This window comes from Balaenoptera borealis (genome assembly GCF_965194805.1).
Source record: "Balaenoptera borealis genome assembly, chromosome: 13".
Lineage (NCBI taxonomy): Eukaryota > Metazoa > Chordata > Mammalia > Artiodactyla > Balaenopteridae > Balaenoptera > Balaenoptera borealis.
In genome coordinates this window covers 69154027-69179762 of record NC_138870.1, presented here as the reverse complement: position 1 = coordinate 69179762, position 25736 = coordinate 69154027, and the positions used below count along the sequence as shown (strand labels likewise).

Sequence of the window (25736 nt, the reverse complement as noted above, 5' to 3'; positions counted from 1 at the left end):
TAAATGATCAGGAACAAGATGTTACTTAATGTGGGGGAGAGAGAAGAAGTTTTGTGAGAAGTGTCTGGAGGAAGTGAAAAATTGGATGTGGAGAAGGAGAGCACAAGATGGTTTATGCTCAAACTTGCTTCCATTTACTTGTTTTGAAATCTCTAAAAAGAGTCCTACAATTAAAAAGTGAAGGTAAATGTTTTCAAAGTGATTTCAGAATACAGAGAATATACAGTGTCATCTCAGGGCTTAGGAGACAAAGTGTGATCTTGAGTGGTTGGTAGTCTTTTTTCAATATCCATGAGGATCATACTGCAGCTCTGACACCATGAGAACTGAAACATTATTAATGCCCAGGAGAACTTCACATCTAGATGGAAATGAGTAGAAAAACTTGAGAGAATGTCTTTGGAATTATATAAAATACACATTGGTGACCTTCAAAAATAATTGGAGATTGGGGAAATGGTGGAATGAGTGTTATGGTGCTGAAGTCATTCTCTTTAAAACTAGAAGGTGGCAAAATAGGGTAATACTAATAACCTAATATACATAAATATAAGTTACATAGGTAGGAAGGGATGGTGTCTCATGATCTTAACAGCCAGTGGTATAGAGGGAGAGAATATTTTTATGTATTGCAAAAGGTTAATGAATTATCTCATAGTCATACTGTATTGAGTACTAAGACAAAAAGCAAAAACAAAATTCTGCTTGTGGGACTTTCTGCAGACTAACTGTTTGAAAATAATTGATATGTAGCTGTTCTAATATCTTCAATTCAATATCTTTATAGTTGAACATCTAAATCTTTTTGTTCATTGTTTCATCTGACTTTGGCTTATAGTGGCTTCGCTTCTTTCACATTTGGTGATCTTTGATAGACTTTATAGCTTCATCTTATCCATTGAGAATCTAGCATAACACAAATTGGGAGATCTTTTTTCCTAAGACAATTTACTTCTACATTTACTAGTATCCAAGCTGAGATCGTTTCAACCTCCTGATGATCATAGTCAGTGGGGAAATCACAGACTCTGTGTCTCAATTTCATTCCATCTAAGACTGAATATCCTCACGGCAGTGTTATTGTTGGTTAATGTCCTCAGAACAACCATTTTTAGGGCCATGTGCCGCTCTAGCGCTGGATCATTTTTTTTTTTTTTTTACTATGAGAAGATAATTAAAGACCACCTTATATCTTGTGAAACCAACTATGCCTTCTGGGAAGTGTTCTATTTAGGATATAGTTGCACTGTTCTAACAATGGTCTATCAATACACTTAGCCACTTGCAAACACAATGTGCGAAGCAGAAGAAACATTAACTATATACAGACATTTGTCATCACTATCTCCTGGAGCTTTTATTGTTAGAATCTACAAAATAATCTGAAATACTGGTGTGCTATGCTTCCTCTTTTACCTGACATTACTCTTTGCCTTTTTAAAAAAATCTTGGAACTCACCAGTTGGAGAGTTTTCAAACATGGCAAGGCACTTTATTTCTGGGGTTTTTGTTGTTGTTAATCTTAAAGTTTATGGTTTTCTCATTTTGAAAAAAATTTATACTTGAATAATTATTTGGAAAAATATACTTTAAAAGAGGAAAAATGACAACTGTAATTCCTTCATATAGAAAAATAGCATTATCATTTTGAATTATTCTATTCTAGCATACATATGCATTTTTAGTAATATATTTTCATTTAATATGAATAATTGATAACATATTTTCATTTAGGGAATAGATTTTTTAAAAATAAATTTATATGATCAATCTAGACGTTCAAATAAACTTTAAAAATTGAAACAAAATATTGCATAAAATTTTAACACCCTAATGTAACCACTCTAATATTTTAATAAACCCTATCAAGATCTCTAAGTATACCCACACACACACAATTTCCATATATAGCATATTATGTAATATCATGTTATATATGCTGTTCTATAACTACCCTTTTCTCTTAATAGTATGTTCTAAACTGCACAGGAACAACTTTTAAGAAAAATTGCAATAAGGATACAGCTCAAGAGAATAGTTTAAATGAGACAATGAAAGCTTAGATATATAACATTTATTCTCATCTTTTCATGAGATCTTTCAAATACGTGCCTTTATAAATCATTGCCATCTGTGATTTGGTTCGTTTCCATTCATTCTTGCATGCATGTATACATTAGGCATTAATTTCACTATTGAGAGTCCATTATTTTGAGTGCTAGAACTAGATGCTGGGAAACAAACGTAGTTCTGCCTTTGAGACATACCAACTCAGTGAAGAGGAAACAAAATTAAATACATATAAAACATATTCATGACCTATATAAAAAACACTGGGGGTACTTAGAGGAGTGGGCAATTCTTCCTAAGGGGGAAATTGGTTTAAAAACCCTAAAGAAGAATATCTTAGTTGAGTCTTGAAGATAAAAGATGTTTGTTTAACTTATGGACTTGTAAGACTCAGGGTGAAGGAGAAGAAATACGAAATAGTATCTGGTATTCAAGTAACAGCAAGTTCAATATAGTCAGTAAGTCAAAAGTGTAAGATTATTAAATTATAGGTAGTAGTGGTAGCACTAAGCAAACCTAATTAACAAGAAAGTTAATCAGGTAGAAAAAGACATTTTTCCAAATTCAATTCATTTTCAGTGATATGTACTCCTTGTATTATCAGACACAGCAATACATATGTATTATATGCTCTCCTGCTATGATGGTGAGATTAGGTATTCATTTCAGTAAACACTTGAGTATGTTTTAATTAAAATGCCTTCTGAGAAAATGGAATGTCGCATTTTTAAATAGAATTTCAGGTTGCTATAGTAACTAATAAAACTGCCACTATTTATTCAAAATAACATAAAAAGCATCTTTAAAGATGGTAAATCACTTTCAAAGTATCCTGACCATTAGTTACTGATATTAAATTGAATTGTATTAACAATTAGTTGAATGTTTCATGTGTGAGAAACTGCAGAAAATGTATATAGAAAAACAGGAAATAGAGATACCTTTTAAAAGCTTATGTGTTAGATGGAATCAAATGTTTAATGCACCTTCTACAAAAGAGAAGACAGTTTCTCTTCACTGATCAGATCATCTGTTAAGTTCAAATCATCCAGTAAAATTATTTTTTGTTGTTGTTCCCATGAAAGTATGCAAGCCACTGAAGCATAAGGGTAGCTAAATAAGGGAAACAGTGAGTGACATAAGTGAGTAATGCATCCTGGAAATATGTAGCTCTTATGGTAAAATTCCTGCAGGAATACCTGTCTCTATGTTGCAGACCTTCTGACATTGGAAACAAAAGGCCAACTGCAAAAAGGTTTAAATATTTCGTTTTTTCACAATATAATGAATGCAATTTGAATCTAAGATATTTTCTGATACAGTTTGAAAGTTAGTTTAGTCAAATTAATACATAATCATGTTTGTATTTACCTAATAATGGCAGAGACCACTAGATTATTAAAAAAAATTAAGTCAGGAGCTTGAGGTCAAGAATCCAAGTATAAAAGTTAAGAAGAATGCCAGCCAAAGATTTCAAAGACACACTCAAGACTTGAAAGCAAATTCCAAAAATTACACGTGTGCATACTACTAGTGGACACCATGATGCTTTCTCTTCTTTTTTGAGAAAGCAGCATATTTGCTCTATTGTTCTAGATGGTCTTTCTCTGGCCTTTGTTTCCTCATCTTCATTTTCAGGATGGTGAAAATAATGCATACTGCAAATGGAGAAATGATTTTAAGGATTCTAGCACAGTGCCAATAATCTTTGGTTTCCTTCTTTTGCCCACTGTCTTCAAATTTCATAAGATTTTATAAATCCTACTTTGCTACAGAAATTTACAGAAGAGTGTTTTCACTGAAGGCATAATTTTGAAATTAAGGAAGAGTTAAAAAGTCCTGCATTTTTTTAAAAAAATGAGCAAACCACGCATGGCAAACAAAGTAATTGGTTTCATCGATAAAAAGATGCAAACAGATTCTGAGATCCTTTGTCTTATTAGTGCTGACATGATTCATTACTTACATTTAAGAATCCCGTCCACATTGTTTTGCTTCTATGTCGTTGTATTTCCTAGAATAGTAAAAGAAAAAAAGTATATTCTTTCCTTTATATTGTTTTATTTTTCCGTTTAAAGAATTTGAAAACTTTAGCTGAAATCCTCCTTACATCCTAATGTCTTTCAAGGTTAGTCATTTATCTGTGAGGGTTTCAGGAATTTTTTATGGAGTAATGGAACAGACATAAGCATTTCTTATTAAATGGCTCCATAAAATTTTTTATGATAATTTGGAATCAGAACTTAATTTTTAAATGTAATTTTCATGAATTAACTATTTTCCTCATTTGTTCTAGCAATATTTGATGGATAGCACATGTTTTCTTTGAGAAGACAGAGTTAGAAGGTATGATCAGAAGAAAAACTTAAATCCTACCAGAGAAAAGAACTGCTAGGCATTCATAAGAAAATAATATTTTAAAACTAGGACTGGACATTTTATTATTTTTTTTTTAAATAGTAAAATGAAATAAAATGATGTCTATCAGCCAAAAATTATCCAAGAAACAGATGGTAAGAAAAAAATGTTTTGTGCATCATCAATTAGTTCATGTTAGTTCTAGCATTCTAAGGAAAGAAAAACTTTTTTCTTAAAATTTATTTATTTTTCCAATGTTAAAGATAATTACCCTGATATTAAGGTGGTGAAATCAAAGCATGAAAATTAGCTGCTAGAATTAGAAAATTCTGAGTTTTCATCCCATATCCACTGCATATATATTACTTAACTTCTGTAAGACCCAGTTTCCTCAACTATAAAAAGGAGAAAATAGTAAACAACTGTATGTAAAATATGAGATTATATGTGTGACACCTTTAGCAAACACTGTGTTGTTGATGGTAAACAATCAATAAATGTTATCATTACACTTATATTTATTTTTCTCTCAGCATACAGTGTTATACTCAAAATAATTAATATACATTTACTTCATACTTCTACTCCCCTTGCACGGTTAACTCACTGTTGATCAAGGTAAAGCTAGTGGTGAAGCTTCAGGAAAAATATGGTTTTCAACGCCATTTCTACATTTCCCTCAAATTTTAAAAATCATTAGAAAAAGATAAAAATATATTGATATATTTATACTTTTTCCAAGGAATACTATAATATACGAAATAATCAGTTTTTGTTCTAGTATCATATTTAAGTAATTTTTTAAGAGGTGGAGGAGGGAACAAAATGACTACGATTTCCTTGAGTACCTTAGTATTTAAAATATTTGCACATCCTGAATGCACATATATTTAAGACATAGTAGTGTATATTTAGGCCATAAAAGGCCCTGAAAAGCATAATGACAGATATTTAAGGATTAAAATATCAAAGGTAATTTTACTACACTATAGGAATATTCCTGAATTCCATCTAATTTTCAAGTAAGTACTTCCACCAAGTAACATGAATAATTATATGCTCCTCTAAATTTGTATAAAACCATTTTCATGTATGCACTATATGACTTTAACATATCACAGGAAGTGCTTACAAAATGCAGAATGTTTTAATCAGTGTTTTATAAACTATTTGGGGAAAAGCTTGACAGTCAATCGGAGAAAACCAGTTTAGAAAGAGTTTACCACACATTGTTTACGGCATTCAATCCCTATCTGCACACAATAATCACAGTGGTTTTCCATTGTTTCTATATATAGGGCTTTATATTTTAAAAATTTTATGTCTCAGAATGAGTTTCTGAATTATGTTATCAAATTTGTAGATTTCTTTTCTCAAACCAGATTATACATTCCTAAAGGATAGAATTCCTTTTCATCTAACTTTGAATGAACACCAGTCAGTACCTGGTACTCATGGCTGCTTGACTGGATTAAATTGAATTGCATGAAAGACTTCTGGAGTCTGATTTTAGGAGACTTAAGTTCACATTCTAGCTCTTCTGTAAATAATCCGTGGGTTACTGAACTAGTTGCAAACACTTTGAGTCTCTGATTCCTCAGCTGTGAAATAGGGATCATAACATGCTCTGCCCTGCTGACCTCAAAGGTCTATTTAGTACAATAATATGAATAAAAGTGTGTCGGTTTATCACAAAAGCATTGCTTCCGTTCTAATCAGGCAGGAGCTCTCCTTTACCAGCTGGTACTAAATTATAGAGCCCAGATTTTACAAGGCCAACCTTGAGTGGCAAAATAAACAGTTCTATTCCCACTTCCTTTCTCATCAAAAACAAAATAAACTATGTCCCCAAATATTAACTGATATCCTTTTCTATAGAACCAATTATCCAGTAAAATTAAGGAGGTTGCCAAGGACAGGAGTATGGTTATGTCTATTAAAATGTTGAGCCTAATAACAGATCTGGACAATTTTATTAATTTGATTATTCATTTTTAATTTGCATTGTGCTTTGTCAACTTTGATTTGTGTTTGAATTGGATACTTATGCCTTGCCCCAAACTGGATTTGCATCTCAATTGGGCAAATTTTTTTTAAACTTAAAAAACCTCATAAACCAACTACAAACTTTTATCAGTGCTTTTATGATAGTGTTCCTGGCAATTATTCTACTGAATTGTTTTCACTATGATACTTAACATATATTTGACACTTCTATTAAACTCTCTATAATCAGCTGTGTGAGTGTACCATTTCCTGATGGACACTGGCTGATACAGAGTATAAAGGATAGTACCTAAAAAGAGAAGGAAGCTACTGTATGTGAAGGATTTTCATTTCACTATAGGAGTAATGACTTTATCCTATAATCAGGGTTTTCAGCAGAAGAGTGGTATTTTCAAATTTCCATGATTCTCCTAGTAGTAATAATCCAAGGTCATGGGAACCCAATACATCAAGAGATTCTGAAATTTCAGTATTGAGCACGTTCAGATCCTGTGGTTTAATAAAAAACAAATTAACAAATAGCTAGCTTACATCAGTTTATTGATTGCTTTAAGGTATATTTAACCCAGATGGGACAAGATACTGGAAAGAAGACTTAACAATATTAGTCTTCTCTCAAAAATACCTTCAGACTCCTCACACAAACATTTATGAGCCTCCATTCTTAGCCCACTTTGTTATTATCATTATTTTTTCTTTGTTCTACTATCTCAAAAGTACTAATTGGCATGCCCCTGACATCTTACCTTAACTCGATTTGTATGTTGTTCTCATTTGTGAGAAGAAGTCTCAGGGACTTTACTATCCTGTATAATGTATTATGCAATTTTTCTTACTCCCTTTTGTCGAAGTCAGGAACAACTTATTCCAATAAATGTTCTTGTTATTTATTCTTTTCAAGGCTGCTGGCAAATTTCCACATAAAGTTGCTCAATCTTAAGTAAGTTGATGAGGGGGAACAAAGATTTCCATTTAAAATTGTGTGTCTATGGTATGTAGGGGGGCCAAAGAATCTATTAAACGTCAGATTTGGTTTAGAAAATCATGTGGAGGTTGGATGGGGATGAGGCAGGAAGACCACAGAGGATGCTATTTCAATAGCATGAATAAGAGAAGTTAAGTGAATGAGGATAGAGTGTAGGGAAGAGATTTAAAAATTAGTCACCGGGCTTCCCTGGTGGCGCAGTGGTTGAGAATCTGCCTGCCAATGCAGGGGACACGGGTTCGAGCCCTGGTCTGGGAAGATCCCACATGCCGCGGAGTAACTGGGCCCGTGAGCCACAACTGCTGAGCCTGCGCGTCTGGAGCCTGTGCTCCGCAACAAGAGAGGCCGTGACGGTGAGAGGCCCGCGCACCGCGATGAAGAGTGGCCCCCGCTTGCCGCAGCTAGAGGAAGCCCTCGCACAGAAACGAAGACCCAACACAGCCAAAAAAAAAAAAAGAAAGACAAATAAATAAAGAAAGACTGATATAAAAAAAAAAAAAATTAGTCACCAAATGCAGAAGATGATATTAATAGAAGAGTTGCTGAGTAAATGTGGAAGATAATATAAATAGAAAAGTTGAGGATGGTTGTAACTTGAGTGAAGCTTGGTAAATGACATGACTATTTCTGTCATTCTATGTAGGATCTCATATATCGCTGGTGGGGTTATAAACTGGTATTTCTTTCCTCCCATTCTCTCTTATACCATTTTAATTAGGCCTTCACTTCCACTACTCCAGTAAAAGTGCTCTTGGAAAGGACACCGATGACTTGTGTGTTGCTATACCCAGATGGTCAATTCTGTTCTGATTTTATGTGACCCCTTAGCAGCATTTGACAAAGTTGATCACTATGTACTCCTTAATATACTTTTGTCACTGGTTTTCTGGACACTAAACTCTTGATCTTTTTCTTTCCTCTCTAATCACTCTTTGTTTTTTACAGTCCATCCTCTTGTGAACTTTTAATGTTTGAATGTCCCAAGGGTCAGCTCTTGGTTCTATTTTCTTCTCTACATACAACCACTTCCTTATAGTCTTATCCAGGGTACTCTAACTTTTCCCAAATTTATATCTCCTGCTAAGAACTCACTCTCAAACTCCAAACTCCTCTGTCTCAAACAGAGTATAAAACTTTCTTTAATATAGAAATAGCTCACACAACTCAATAACAAACAAAACAAAACAAAAAAAAAACCCAATCAAAAAATGGGCTGAAGACCTAAATACACATTTCTTCAAAGAAGACATACAGATGGCCGATAGGCACATGAAAAGATTCTCATCATTGCTAATTACTAGAGAAATGCAAATCAAAACTACAATGAGGTACCACCTCACACTGGTCAGAATGGCCATCATTAAAAAGTCTACAAATAGCAAATGCTGGAGAAGGTGTGGAGAAAAGGGAACCCTCCTACACTGTTGTGGGAATGTAAGTTGGTGCAGCCACTATGGAAAACAGTATAGAGGTTCCTCAAAATATTAAAACTGGAGTTGTTGTGTGATCCAGCAATCCCGCTCCTGGGCATATATCTGGACAAAACTATAATTCAAAAAGATACATGCATCCCTACGTTCATAGCAGCACTATTTACAATAGCCAAAACATGGAAACAATCTAAATGTCCATCGACAGATGAATGGATAAGAAGATGAATATTATTCAACCATACAAAAGAATGAAATAATGCCTTTTGCAGCAACATGGATGGATCTAAAGATCATCATAGTAAGCCAAATAAGTCAGAGAGAGAAAGACAAATACCATATGATATCACTTATATGTGGAATGTAAAATATGACACAAATGAACATATCTACAAAACAGAAACAGACTCACAGACATAGAGACAGACTTTTGGTTGCCAAGGGGGAAGGGGGTGGGGAGGGTTGAATTGGGAGTTTGGAACTAGCAGATGCAAACTATTATATATATAATGGATAACAACAAGATACTATTGTATAGCCCAGGGAACTATTGATATATTCAATATCCTATAATAAGCCATAATGGAGGGACTTCCCTGGTCGTCCAGTGGTTAAGAATCTGACTTCCAATGCAGGGGACGCAGATTCAATCCCTGGTCGGGGAACTAAGATCCCACATGCCACGGGGCAACTAAGCCTGTGCACCGCAACTACTGATCCCACGCGTCACAACTAGAGAGAAGCTCGCCCGCTGCAACGAAGGGCCTGCATGCCACAACTAGGACCTGGCGCAACCAAATAAATAAATATTAAAAAAAAAAACATAATGGAAAAGAATATTAAAAAAACCTGTATATCCGACATCTTTACTTGGATGCCAAATAGATATTTTAAACATGTATGAACACACCCAAAACTACGCTCTTGGTCTTTCTTCAACAAACTTTTCTTGCTAGACTTGTCATTTTAGGTGATGGCAACTCAAACTTCTGGTTGCTCAGGCTAAAAGTCTTGGGGTTATATTTGACTTCTATATATCTTTACACACCATATACATTTTCTTAGAAAATCCTTTTCTGCTTAACCTTCAAGTGCAGGTATCCTCCACTTTCTGAAATTTCACATTAGTCCATCTCACTTTTGTGAAAGACCTACATTAGTACGTATTGGCTTTTTCCATAAAAGCAAAAATCCTCTTCGAATTTCTTTTGGCTAATGAAAACAGGTACTAAATTCTTACTCAACTAAATTTTCAATGGAATTAAATTCTTCCCTGTCCCTGCTCAACAGTCCTTCCAATACTCCTAAACCTATTATACTTTTTTCCCCATAATGCTTATCACCTTCTAGCAAACTCTGTAATTTACTTATTATGTGTATCATCTGTAGTCTACACCTAAATGTAAACTCTATGAAGGGAATATCCTTTGTTTTCATTCATTAATATATTATGGATACAAAATGATGCTTCTCACAATATTTTTTCAATAAATACTTGCTGAATGAATAAACCATTTCACAAATCATTTTGACATTGTGTTGTGATATAGAACATTCACATACTCTCCAATAATTCTACTTCAAATTACATATACCCAAAATAAATTATAGCATATTTGCACTAGGAGATATATACAATCCAAAATACATATGGGACTCCTATAACTCAATAGCAAAAAAGCAAATAACCCAATTTTAAAAATGGGCAAAGGACTTGAATAGATGTTTCTCCGAAGAAGTCATCCAAATGGCCAATAAGTATGTGAAAAGATGTTCAACATCACTAATCATCAGGAACATGCAAATCAAACCACAATGAGTTATCACCTTACATCTTTTAAGATAGCTATTATCAAAAAAACAAAAGATTACAAGTGTTGGCTAGATTGTGGAGAAATGGAACCTTTGTAGACTATTGGTGGGGCTGTTAAATGGTACAGCCACTATGGAAAACAAAATGGAGATTACTCAAAAAATTAAAAATAGAACTACTATATAATCCCATAATAGCACTTTTTGGTATATATCCAAGAAATTGGAATCAGAATCTAAAAGACATATCTGCCCTCCCATGTTCATTACAGCACTATTTACAATAGTCAAGATATGGAAACAACTCAAATATCCATTAACAGATGAATGGATAAAGAAAATATGGTATATACATACAATGGAATATTATTCGACCTTAAAAAGAAGGAAATCTTGCCATTTGCAACAACATGGATTAACCTGAGGACATTATGCTAAGTGAAATAAGCCGGTCACAGAAGAAAAATACTGCATGATTCTACTTATGTAAGGTGTCTAAAAAAGTCAAGAAATAGAAATAGTAGGAAATAGTCAAGTATAGGAAAACATGCAATGAATCTTAGTAAAAATGTTGAATGAAAAATGCAGGTTCAAACAAACTACATATGGTGATGATAAATATAAAACTCAGAATACAGATTTGATTAGGAAAGGAATGCACAGTAAATATAAATTAAGGTTAATGTTATAGTTTTTAGTTGGTGTTGGATTTATGGTACTGTTTGTTTTTATAAAGAAAGAAAATAAGACAGAAAGAAGAGTATATATGAACCAATCCTAATAGTATATCATGAACTATATGATATTTTATAATAAGCCATGGATCTAATTCTCTGCACTTAAGTTCCAATTGGAATTCGGGGAGAAATTGTTTATATTTCCCTTGGTTGTGCTTCAACTGGCATTTTATTCTCGTCTCATTAGAAGGCCTAGGACTCTTCAGGGCAATTATCTTTTACTTCCCTGTCCTGGGTGTCTCAGTTCTTATAGGAGCATGCTCAATAAGCTATTTGAATAAAGTTGTATCTGTGTCATAGAATTAACAAATCTTTAAGTGTGATCCAGAATACCAAAATTTCAAAATACCACCCTATTCGTGTGGTTTCAAAAAGTGGAAGTGTATTCTCAGCATATAGGTAGGGGAATTTGGTTCAGCAATGTACTCTCCTTAAAAGTAGTCAAAAGCAAAAGTAGTTTAATTTTAATGACACCAGATACTCTGGTTTTTGAACTAATTTAGAAAAAAAGTAGAAATATGAGTAATTAACTACATGGATGAATTAAAATGAAAACAGCTACTAACATGATGAAATAATATTTAAAAATCAATTTCTTTGAAATATTGTCAAATTTAATTTGGGATGTTTTGGCCACTAAGAACTCTCATTTGGCTCTCTAAATGCAAATGTTCATTTTATTGCTTTTAAAAAATTTATGTGTATTTTAAAATTCAGCAGTATCTTGGTTTATAATTTTATTTTATCCTATAGACATAATACAGCAAATGTGATGATGATGGTGAAGACAATATACTGTTTAGCTATGACACCTTGTGAAAATAATAATTAAAAAATATTATTATGAATGCATGTACTAGAAAACCAACGAAAAATAAAATCCAGATCAAATAATTGGCAAAATTTAGGAAAGAGCCTAGAGTTTTAGTCATTATTATTAGTCATATTTTTCTTACTGGAAGAGACTTATGAAATATACCTCTAATACTCATAATAGTTCCAGGAGAATAATAGGAGTTTAATGTTTCAAAACGTGCTTAGCAATACATGAATAATATGCTGCAAATTGTGTAAAAACAGTTATAATTATTTTAGAATCAAAGGGTAGATGATAAATAGGAAAAGCCAAGTTTTTTGGCTGGGAAATATTTTATTCTTTCCATAGGGGATAGAAAGTTTACTCTATCACTTTCCTGGTTCTTTACACTGTAAAAGGACTAGATAAAATGAACATGAAAAATTGTCTCTAGTGATAAAAATATAAATGCCATACTAAAGACTTAGTAAAAATTTCTAATGAAGAAATGGTTTATAATTTTATTAAGTATGTTAATTTTATGCAAAAATTTCCATCTTTATTTTAAAGTATTAGTTAAATTAAAGTGCGTTTATATTTTAATATTTAAAAAAATACTCTTAACATTTCACATGGAGTCAATGCCCCAAAATAAGGTGGGTTTGTTCATTTTTTTTTTCCTAGAGATGTTAGCCAAAATTAGCATTGACCATTATTATAATATAATTAATTCAGATGACAGTGGTCAGCAAAGCAGCATTAAAATCATTTATCATATTAAAGAAGTATTTTCTCATGTTTAAATTAAATATAGGATACCCGAGTTATTATAATATACTAGGAGCTCTTACTCTATCAGCTCAAAACTCTCTATATCTTCACAGTGTATAATCTGTTTGATATTGATAAACAACTTGCTGATTATTTCTTATATTAAACATAACTACATTTTGGATCAATAAGAAAGCTGTAGCCCACTGGAAAAGAGAGAAGAAAACCAAATCATAGTGGGTTAACTGATTTGCATGCTCTGAGATGTTACCAGCTGCCGCTCTTAATAATAAATGAAGTCATCACTTTCAGCAATCTGGAAAATAAACTGAAATAATTATGTTTTCAATTTTGATTTAACTGAAAAACAGTTATTGGGAGGGGAAAAAACATTCTCCCAACTGAAAAAAAACTGTAGTTCACTGACAGCCAGGTCAAGTGTGTATTTTTTACAGTGGCCTAATTTATTGGGTTGCCTATCCAGTGAAGTGAAGGCAACCTCAGAGGGCCTTAATACAGAGGTCCAAGAATAAAACTCAAAAAGCTCTATATTGACAGTCGCCAGATATTACTTAAAGGCACTGTTTTGAGATTAATACTCATTTCTGACCTTACTTTATATAAATAGCTAACATTATTAAACACTTTAACTTGCTTTTCTGGTACAGTAAATATCACATTTAATCACCAAAATACACCTGAAAGAAGGTTGATGCTATTATGATCCCTATTTTAAATGTAAGGAAACAAATTTATTCACTTGCCCAAGGTCACATAGTAAATGACAGAACATGAATTTCTACAGTCTTTCTGATTCAGACCCTGAGAATTTTTTACCCCTGTGATGCTGACTTCCTATGTGCTCATTATTAAACCACTATTTACGCTGAGGAATTAATATATAGATCACATATTTGGTTTAAGAAATGTTTTCAAGAGAAACAAAACAACTCTTTATATTGGCACATAGCATAGTAGCCACAATCTAGTACCGTGAACATTTAAGAGCCCAGTATTCCAGAAGACAGAGCTAGAAGTACCCAGTAGACAAGTTAAAATATTTATTTTATTTGATCTTATAAGTTAGTAGTTAGATACCAAGCTATAGCAATTCAGGGTTACAATGTACGATTGTGGTGTTGTACACCCCCAACTCTAGTGAGCACTATTCATGTTGCAGACTATGTAGCTGAGATGATGCACTGGAAGTATCCAACTTCTGTACACATACTTCCAATACTTTTTAGACTTTTGATTTCAAAGAGCTAACACTGGAACACATATCTTTTCTATGTATTTCACTAAGCAGAAAATAACTAGGAATTAGTATTTACCCTCTTCTAATCAGGAACTAAAATACAAATTAAGAACAATATAAACTTACATAGTCAAAGCCTTAAGTGTGTTCAAAGACAGCCCAAAAGCAATATGTCAAATGTAACAGGTTAGATTTTTCTAGGCAAGTGTCAATAGTAAGAGTTCTGGAGTCTGTTTTAATCTAGATTCTGTTTTTCCTTACTAACAATAGCACCTATCTCATAATTAGCTTTGCAAATTTAATGAGCTAGTGTATGTAAACCCCTAGGCACAGTGGTTATGACACAGACTAGTTCAATTAGTGTTCAATAAATGTTAACTAGTTTTAAAACAAAATTGCAAATATAGCAGAAATAATTGCTTGTTTTATAAATAATTCTTACAAATTAATGAGAAAAAATAAATTATAACTAAAATAGAAGTAGGCAAACAAAAGAGGAAATATAATTAATACATAAATATTTATTTTAAAAAATTCAACCTTGGTCATTATCAAACTAATGCAAAGTAAGGCAAAATGAAAAAGCATTTATTGTTGTACTCATTAAGCATAATATAATAAATAATATTTATACTGGAGAATGTGATATAAAAGTAGTTTTATCCTTCACTGATGGTGATGTAATTATACAACTGTATTAGAAATATATTAGGTAATATGTATTAAAAGGAATCTTTATGTTAATAATCTTTGATCCAGTAATATCTGTACTGTGGATCTTATCTAATGAAATAACCCTGATATAAAAATAAATACATAAATATACTCTAATAAGGGACTCTTACATAAATAATAGTTTATATAAGAATATTACATACTATTAAAAATAAACATTATGAAGAATTTGTAGCAAAAAGGAAAATCCTTGGAGTTTTAAGTGAAAAAGAGAGTAGAAATTGTAAGTATGTAAAAAGATAAAAGAAATCCTAGCTTGAGATACAACATCACGTCACAGTAGTTGTATTAAATTGGTAGCATTCTGAGTGACTTTTTTCTTGCCTCTTTCCATATTTTGTAATATGGTTACAATACTTTTATAATTTTAAAATACATATTATAATACAAATGATATTAAATAAATTTGTGATTATTTACATTGTCTACATTGGAAAGTTATATTGAGAAACTATGGTGGCAGCCCAAAGAGGAAATATATCAAAATTGTCTGAGAATTAATTTTTAAAGCCTCAAAACAACCACAAATAAAAAGCACAGTTTCTCTGCCTGTATTTAGGTATAAAAATTTATAAATTGAAAACATTAAGAAGAAATACAGGGCCTCCATATGAGTTAAAAGTAGAACGACTAGACAAGAACAGTACAACATATATTATTTCATATATGAACAGTAAAGAATATAAAAGAAGATTTTAGTCTTTGGGAACTCTGTAAATAAAAATAATACCTACATTCCTTTATTGTCTTTCACATCAGGCATTATGCTCCACACAGGGGATAAAAATTTAAAAGATTTAAACATAGAATGTCCTTTCAATAAGTCCGAGGTAGTTTATAGTATACCGAATGAGCAAAATGGCTATTTCTGAACTTTAGAAAAAAATAATATAGTTTTTCTGCATTTATATTATGAAGCTGATGTAAAATATCAAAAATTCTTTATTTTGAAAAACAATGTAATCAATTTGACATAATTCATATATATTGAACCTGTGGTACACACACACAATAAAACTTACATTCAAAAAAAAAAAAGTCTGAGGCACATTTAGGGAAAAAAGTTAGTTGAGTTTAGAGTTTAGAAAACACATTGTGGAGGAGTTTATATCTTAGCCAAATTTTGAAGGATGAGGAATGTTTGATAAACCAAAAATGCTAAGAGGAAGAGAATACAGCCTGAGCAGAGATATTATAGAAAAAAATATCATAGAAGAGGTAGCTTGGTATTATTATAATGTAAATTACCAGACAGGAGTAGCAAGAGATGAAAACAAGGAGATAGGTAATGGAAAAGCATATGTGAAATATTTAGGGAAATAAGCTCACTAGTTCCTCTCTTGCTCTGGGCCATGGACCTCTGATTACCCAACAAAAGTAATTAACTGACTTCCTTTCAAAATTGCATATACTAATAAATGCACTCGATTATTTTGCATACAATTTTAGATAGTTCACTGAGCACCCAAAATCCATTAACTAACTCTGAATCCTGTGACAAGTGAAAAACAAAACAAAATAAAGCAGCAAAAACTAATCTCATTAATTAAGCAAAAATTATGTCAGGAAAAAAAGGAGCTGTAATTTCTTTACCAGAAAGTCTACCAGTAAATCTAGCTTGTTCTAATTCTGAAATACATTCCAAATCAATCCACCTTTTCTCACTTCCAAAGCCCCCTCCCAAACCTAAACCACTGTTTGGAAGACCTCTTAGTTGGTATCACTGTTTCCGTTTTGCCTTCCTATAATCTATCTGTACTCTGCACTGCAGCCAGAGTGAGCTGTCTAAAAGGAATAACAATTCATGGTACCACTGATTAAAACTCTAAAGGCATTTTATTGCACTTTGATTAAACCCACAGCAAGTATCAGGGTCCAGAAGACTGGTGCTCTGGCCAGGACTGACTTCCCAGCCTCACCTGATACCCTCTTTCCTGCTGTGCCTGAGCTCTAACCCACTGGCTTCTTCATCCTCTTCACCTCCCAAATTTTTTCCTATCTCAGAACTTTGAATCTGCTCTTTCCTTTGCATTGTATGCTTCTCCCAACCTTATCATGATTGATTCCTTCCTAGAATAAAAATCTCAGCTCAAATGTTTACCCCTGAGAAAAGAATTCCTTAATAACCCAATCAAAAGTACCCTGCTACCCTCCAGTCACTATTTCAATAGTGTATTTTTATAGCAATTATTAATACCTGATACATTGTGACTATATGATTATTTACATTATTAGTCATTTTCTCTCTCCCCCCACCCCACACACCCTTAAGTAGAATTTGACTGTTTTCTTCTCACCATTCCTATCTGCTTGGCACACAGTAGGTAGTCAATAAATGTCAGTTAAATCAATTTCTCTAAATAATTGAGACTATGTATAGTGCAGTATTTAGACTAAGTCTAAAATATTAGCTTCCATGTGTGTCCTGAACAAATGTGTTAAAGGAATGGATGATGTCTTTTAGTATTGTTTCATGTTGACATTTCTGAGATGAACAATTAACCTTTGCAGATGGATTTAGGTTTACATACAATACCCTAATTTGTTTTTCAATTACCCCTTTTAAAGAAATGACTTAAGCAATTTTGCTTAAAAGTTTGAAATTTCTATATATCTAAAGGGAACGTAAAATTCTCTGTATTTTTCCTAACTCCTCTGCCAAGTTGTTTTTCTGCTTATTTGCAGAAACATAGCTGAAAACTGTTTCTCAACATTGCTGCTTAGTAGATACCATACAGTCAGTCCCAAATATTTAGAACTAGTGAAATAAAAATTTGGAATTGTAGATATTTAAGTTCTAGAAAAACAACGATTAACATGTAGCATAACTTCTATTTTTTAAAATGCATTATGAAATATGGGTGGGATGACCATATGTTTTGGTGTGCCTGGGATAGTCCCAGTTTATGTTTGCTGTCTTATCTTTATTATTTATACTTTTATTCTCAAAGTGTCTCAAAAAGGATGGCAAATTATATACTAACTATAACTATGGGTAATATTTAGCTTTGGTAGCATTATTTGTCAAATGGTGAGGAAGGATAACAATAGTCTCTACTTTTATAGGTTACTGTATGGATTAAGGAATTTAGTGCATGTAATGTGCTTAGAAAAGTACCTGGCATATGACGCATATGAATAAGTGTTAGCCATTATTATCTAGTTCCGATGGAAAGGATGGACAAGCAAAAGCTGCCCAGTTAGGCAGAATGACAGCATTTAGTGGATCCAGAAGCACTGGCCCTTCACAGATATCTTTTCCTATTTAGTTGTGTTCAATTTTTCACCTGATTTTTCTATGTAAATGGAAGCCAAATAACCACCCAGATCACCTGCAGTCCTTTAAAATGATTGCTTCCCTTGTAGGTAGATTTTCCTGGCATTTGACTTCAGTAGGAACAGGTTATGCTGAACAAAAGACTTTGAAAAAATATAACATATGGACATTATTTGGTTAGGAATACAGTAATACAATTTTTTTCATGTGGGGAAGGAATTGGATTTTGGATCGTGTAAGAACTGGAAGACTGAGGTAATCTGTTTGAATAGAGATATAGTGCATTAGTTAATATAGCTCTTCTAGGCCTCTTGTTTTAGAACATCATTCATTTATTTACCTTAGGTAAATCACTATCAGATGGAATAGACTCACAACTGAAATGAAAGTACATTTATTACATTCACGGCCAACACCAGAGGGCTGTACTATTCGTGTGTTCAGGTCCTGTATTTTATGATAAAAAAGGATTTGGGGATTCCTCTTTTAGAATCTTCAAGAAGCAAAATTTAAGAAATATAACTCTTGTTTTTCTTTAAGGGAAACACAATTTTGTCATTCAATTTATGCATGGAGAATTCAATCATAATAAATATAAATCAGTTTACATAAATTTCTCAGGAAACATCTCTAGTAGTAGAAACATAATTGGTCAGGAGATCTTCACTCTTGAATATGTCTGTGTGAAAGTTCATTATTTATTTCAGAATGCTAAGTTACCAAGGTATTTATAATTCTTCTTCATTTATAAATTAATTACAAGTGGATTTTGGAAAAATTGCTGACTTATATTTGTCTTTTTATATTCATTGGTCCTTAGTTTACATTGTTATCCAGTTCTAAATATATTCTTCTGTAAGCAGATCTTTTTGGGAAATCTACAGGTAAAACCATCTTGATCATTGATAGAGAACAGTTGGTTCTTCTACTCCCAAATTTTATCTCAGGACAAAGAATATTCAATGCTGATTTTTAGTCCACATTTCCTCAGACTATTGTCTTCCTTGCTCAGACTATTGTATTTGTGGGAAATGTTTTAATTTTATTTTTTTAATTTATAAAAAGTATCAAAGTGGCAAATATGGTGCACTTAAATTGTTCATTACAGTGCAAAAATAGATCCTTAATTTGAATTTACAATCACTATCAGTGGCTTGGATTTATAATACTTCCTGTAGAATAAAACAAAAAGTAGAGATCATTTGCCAATTAATTGGTTGTGAAATACTCTGAACCAGTGGAAAATTATCTGGTTTGTGGATGACAGAAATCCTATATGATTGTAAGGAGCTGGAGGATGATGGCTTATCATAAAAGGATGCTACTGTGAAAAACAAGAAACTGATGACAGATATTCTGAAAGTGACTAAGAAAATGACAGCCAAGCATGTCTGATATAAGCTGTCAAATAGTAACTTCTACGTGAGGTTGGATTTGTATTGCGTTAGCCAATACAAACATCATATGGAAAATCCCGAACGAACTTTTTGGCCAACACAATACATCCAGCAAAATTGATAGATTGTTGATTGTGAAATGAATTACTGAAGATTTGATTAGACTCCATTGAAAGAGCAACGAGGAAAAATGTAGTGTTACCGCTTTGTCAAATTAACCATTGGATTATTTTAGATATTGACTCTCTTCTACATACATGAAGGCTGAAAAACAATTGTGAACCCCCTATCCAGTCATCTTTAGTGCATTATCTGAGACCAATCTATAGAATTACTACATGCTAGTTTTGGAGATGATTATCAATTTGGATCATGCATTTGTTCATTTATCAAATAATTATAATAATAAACATAAAAGAGCAGGCATTTATTGTGCAAAACCCTGGAGATTCACTACTGACAGAATAACTTGTTTTCTTTGGATAATATGAAATACTTTTTGGATCAAATGGCATACTGGTAACATGGGCTTAAAAAGTTGGGTTTGTTGTTTAATTCTCTCAAGTTAGAGTTGATTGACATTTTTTCATCTATCTTATAGAAAGAACTAATTGATAAGGCAACTAAGCAAATATCCAGAAATATTTCACAGTAAAAGCACTACTGATAATATTTATTGAGCTTTCATCACGGGTGACGCTATATGTTAAATCGTTCCTCACAACAACCTTAGGTCAGTTGTATCAGAGTAGGGTAATCTACTTTAACAAATGGCTCATCCCAATGGTTCAGTTAAATAGTCAAAGGGGATTATTCCTGGTAGATGGGCAGAGGTACGCCCACATTCACCTGCCATCAGCTGGTGGAATCAGAAAGAAAGCATGAAGGAAAAACACTCTCTTCTTAATAATCTTGGTCCAGAAGAGACAAACATTACTTCTGTTCAGATTCCTTCAGTAAGAACTAGTAACATGGCCACACCTGGCTACAATGATAGCTGAGAAATGGAGTCTATAGATGGGCAAATCTTGCCCAGCAAAACCTGACTAACATAGAAGGGGAGAGAGTTGAACAGCTAACCTACCTGCCTAATATGTGTTAATGTGATCCACGTTTTACTGATGAGGAAACTGAGTCATAGAATTGTTGAGAAACTTGCTCAAGATTACACAGCTAATAAGTGGTATATCTGGGAATTTCACTGAGAATGTGCTGCCTTTCATTTCCCTAACTAGCATTTATACTTAATAGCAGAGACTCTGCTTCTTTCTGTTTTTGTAACACTCTAATATTTTTGAGGCTCTGAGATCACTTCAACTCATAATTAATGTTCAGTAAATCTTATCTGAATGCCAGATTACAAGTTAATGTTTAACCTAATTTAGAAACATAGGGCATGATGTAGGAACTGATGTAAGAAAGGAATGGAAGTAATGGCTGAGTTCAGCATCTTGGCAAATTTTCAGAAATAAATTACAATGTAAAGTTAAACTATTAGCACAATCTCTGATCTAACCAAGGAAACGATGCATGTGACATAAACAATAACTAAACTTCTTTTTTTCTTTTGGTATCATTTGAAAAGGTCCTTTCTAAATAAGCTGTTAATATTGTATGGCAAATAAAGGAATGGTTGCTATACAATGCTTAAGCTTATTTTTAAATGCATCAAGGTCTGACTAAATGAATAAAAGCCATACATTTATGTCCAATTTTTTCAGAAACAATAGAAACATTTTTCCAACCCAAATGAACCAAATTTATTATGCAGGTAGTAATAAAAACACACTATAGTTAAAAGTACTCTGATGGCCAGGCATAATTGTTAACTTACTGAATAATCTTTAAAAATATTTTATATAACATTTCCCCACCAATTTCTGTAGAATATGTTCTTTTGGAAGGGAGAGGTCAGATTCCAGACATGACCATATCACAATTGTAGAATTCATGGGAAATATTCAAGAAAAATTATATGAACCACTCTAAAATTTTCCAGGTTGACTACATGTTGAAAGATAGAGATAAATCTTGGAATTAAATGAATGTTGGATTTTATATAGGACATCTGGAAAAGCAATGTCTCTGTAAAAGACAAATTTAAGTGGTCTTTATTTTGACACATTGAAATGCCTGGTCACTATGTTGGTGAATTTAGAATTTTCTTTATAGATTGCTTTCAAATCTTGAACTATTTCTATTACTATTACATTTCTATTACATTACTATTTCCCCAAATTTAGGCACTTTGACCTTTGAAATTTTTACCATTTTGCAAACTGCATTTATTATTTACTAAATACTATATTTAAATCAAGTTTTCTTTTTTCACTTAAAGAAATTTATTTTAAAGGAAAACTTTATATCATGCCTTTAAATAAAAAAGCATCAATTTTTACAAATAAAATATAAAAATTAATAATAAAAATAAAACAGTTTAATTAATTAATTAATTAAAATAAAATTTATTAAATTTTTATTTTAACAAGTATGCAAACTTTTTCCAGATAATTATTACTTGAAAAACATATATTATCAAATCTAGAAAGGTGTTAAATAAAGACAAATAAGCAATAAAGTGAGATTTTCCTTTTGAAATAATTAGAAAGATTGAAGAGAATATTTGTCTCAGTATTTGATTTAATTTTTTTAACACTGTGTTCACATAAATGAAATCATCTTTTACCATCAGTGGTATGATCCACAATTGGGATGTATCAAGAAAATGTACTGAAGATTTTATTGGTATGAAAAGCATTAGTGTTTCTAAGGGGATTTGACTATATCTTGAGCTTTTGTGTTACTGCTACAAAGAACAAGAAAATTGCCTTACTTATTGACAGTAAAATAGGTCGTGAATTTTTGCTACAGCCATTCTCTCTGCCTCAAGTATCTTCACTCCCATTTCTGCCTGTTAAACACTTCTTCATCTTTTAAATCCCAAATTCAGTGCCACCTCTTCTAAGAATTCTTTCATGATCACAGTCAGCAAAACTTTTCTTCTTGGTTTATGACTATTGACCTAGAATCTCATCTGGTTTAGCGTATGCCCCAGAGTTTTCGCTTTTTAACTATTACCAGTAGTGCATTAAAATAAACTGATATGCAATTGGTTAACTCCACTCTGCCCATTTTTTACCATCATATTTTCTAGTAGTATCTGAAATACATGTGCAGTGCACAGAGTTTTCACTTCAAAGTGCACACAAAATGGAAAAACAACCAGTATCAATCTATCTCTTTTCCACTGTGTTTTCCAGGCACAAGTGAACAAACAACTCTCTTCATGGGCAGCATGAAGAGCAAGACCTTCTGGGCCTCTGCTAGGCACTGATGTGACCATCAGCTGTGTCATGGCCCATTCACAGCCTGTAAGATAACGTGAAGCTGTGTGAGAACAGTTAGCATTATCAGTGGGAAATTATAGGTTAGCTGTACAAAATGTGAGCAAGAAAAAGAGCCTGAGCCCCATGGTTTAGAGAGCATAGAGATTCTGAATGTTCTTGTTTCTACAGTTTTGCCATTTATGATTTGATATAAATACATAGCATTAAAATATGCATTTATTTTATGTTTGTTAACATTTTGAAATTTTGTTTGCTTACATTTAACATCTGCCATGGGCCTCATGATGATATCAATGGCCCATGAAAGTAAAAAGTCATAAAATCTGCTTAAGAGGCATCAGCATCTACTTCAAATGTAAGTCTTCATTTTAAGAAGATGGTGCCCCACAGATGAATAATTAACTCACGTAGCTGTAGAAAATGTGTTTATGGATTTCTCTCGAACCATGACTTTTATTTAGAGCAAATAACTATTCTTCTAAATTAATTTCACATTTTTCCCCAAATTTCTTTTACATGTACAAAAGGTAAGACAGCCACTTTTAATGTGTTGCTCCGTTAGCAGAACTTTGGGAACAAGTAAAGGATAATTGTTTCATATCAACGATGACTTTTTCATCAGTGTTATCTGATGCTTCAGAGAGAAAATCAGTTGTTGAATTAATCTACTGCTTTCATTTCATGAATTCAAAGTAAAGCATTGGGAAGTTCATTTTGTACAAAGTGAAATACCTGACATTGTTATGAATACTACTGTAAATTCAGTTTAAAAATTCAACATTGAACATAAAATTTGTGGTTTTGTAGTGAAAATTCAAACACAAATTTTGATGGAGCACAATGTCATGGAAAACCTGTTTTCTTATCAAATTCAGAACCCTCAGAGGAGTAATGTGGTTTGATTTTGATTGTGGTGCACACACAAATTTATAATTGTGTAGAAACAAGCTGTGATATTCTACCAATCAAAATAAAATTGTCCATGTTCACAAGTATTTTTGTATTATACACTGTTACCTAATTAAACTATTTTACAGTGAAGCTGATAATAAATACTGATACTACAGCATAGCATTATGTGCTTTCTTTCTTCACTGCCTATCAGCAACCAGATTTTTAAAATGTTGAGCCTTTGATGAAACTACCTTGTAAATTAAGTGCCTTAGAATAATATTGAGTTTATTTTATGAATTTGTGTTCTAAATTGGTTGCATTTGGCCAAAATCATTTGGAAGCCTAAAACCAATAAATAATGCAATAACAGTCTACAGCTTTTAGAATTCTTGGTAAGTTACAATTACTGAAAATGACACTTGCAAACAGGAATTCGTTTGTTTCCTACAAAAGCAAGGGAGGAAGTAAACAGATTAGATGATAGAAACATAAATGGTATATGAGATATAGTTTTGAAATAGGGTAATTATTATCATATATTGATTTGTCTTAAGACTCTTTGAAGGAATTTGTATACTTAATTGAATAAACTTACATTCTATGCCAAAACTGAATTAACTCGAGAAGCCTAATGATTTTGCAGCATCTAAATTTTGTGACATTTAGAAAAGTAAATATAGAGTTAATTTATTGTTTAGTTTGCTGTAAACTGTAAGAAAAAGTTTCTCTGAGTTAAGGCAAAAAAGACAAGTACATTTGAAAATATGTGGGTTGAAATAATTATCTATTTCAGTATAAAAAAATAGAAGTGAGAGTATCCTCCATTTACCAGAATCTTCTCTGAGTTTCCTTTACCTCAGTACCTATCGGGAGATTATTTCCTCAAAGAAGATTACGGTCTCTAGAAGAGGTTTAATTAAACACGTCAACCATTTCAAATGTACCAACCATAAATGCAATTTTGAAGATAATTTGCAGACCACTTTACGAAAAAAAGAGAGACAATTTATTCCTCAGAAAGATAGAAGACATGACATTAGAATAAGATACGTTTATAGATCTCAGTAAAGTTTATGCATGCTTACCAAGAATAATTTTGCATATGGAGTATATCAGTGATTTAAAAAAACTATTAATTGAAGCATATGTGTACAAGTTCACAAATAATATGTGTACATCTCCAAAGAGTTTCACTAATTGAACCCAATGATGAAATCAAGAAACAGAACACTACCAAGAACACATAAGCCCTCTTTATGCCCCTCTCTACTTGCTATTAAGCTATAGATCTGTTTTGCCAGTTTCAAATTTTATATAAATGGACTCATACACTATGTAGTCTTCTTTATTTGGCTTCTTATCTCAAAATATTGATAATAATGTTTCCATATTCCCTAATATTTATAGTTCTGGTTAACTCATTCTCATTATTCTGTAGATTTCCATTATGTGAACATACCAAATTTACTTACACATTCTAATTTTGATAGACATTTTGGTAATTTCCAATCTGGGCTATTGGAAAAAAGTGCTTTATGAATATTTTAGTGTATGTTTTAGTATATTTTAGTCATAAGGTCATATGATTATAGTTATGATTATAACTATTTTATATGTCCACCACAAATAATAAAATAATTTTTAAAGTCAATAAATAAATATTTTAAATTATGTGATTTAATTTTAGGTCCCCTTACTCACTCAAAACTGTCCCAGTTTGAACAATAAAATAAATGATCACATTAATAATAACACGTTCTACTTTATTTTATCAGTCTGCAAATAAGAAACTATTTTGTTGTGTGTGCTTTTTGTTCCCCAGATAAAAGGACACAATTATTTACTATGAATAAAACATTTAT

At 32.2% G+C, this 25736-nt stretch overlaps 1 long non-coding RNA gene across 2 annotated transcripts in view; it reads right to left on the bottom strand.

The window, feature by feature from the left end:
• LOC309609378 overlaps positions 1-25736 on the bottom strand; it is a 362595-nt gene that overhangs the window by 204868 nt on the left and 131991 nt on the right. The window contains exon 2 of one of the 2 annotated variants that reach the window (XR_014233391.1): positions 4037-4084. This is a non-coding gene — a long non-coding RNA (uncharacterized lncRNA). Of the gene's footprint in view, positions 1-4036; positions 12237-25736 lie in introns of those variants that run through there. The other variant, XR_014233392.1, reaches the window with a different exon arrangement.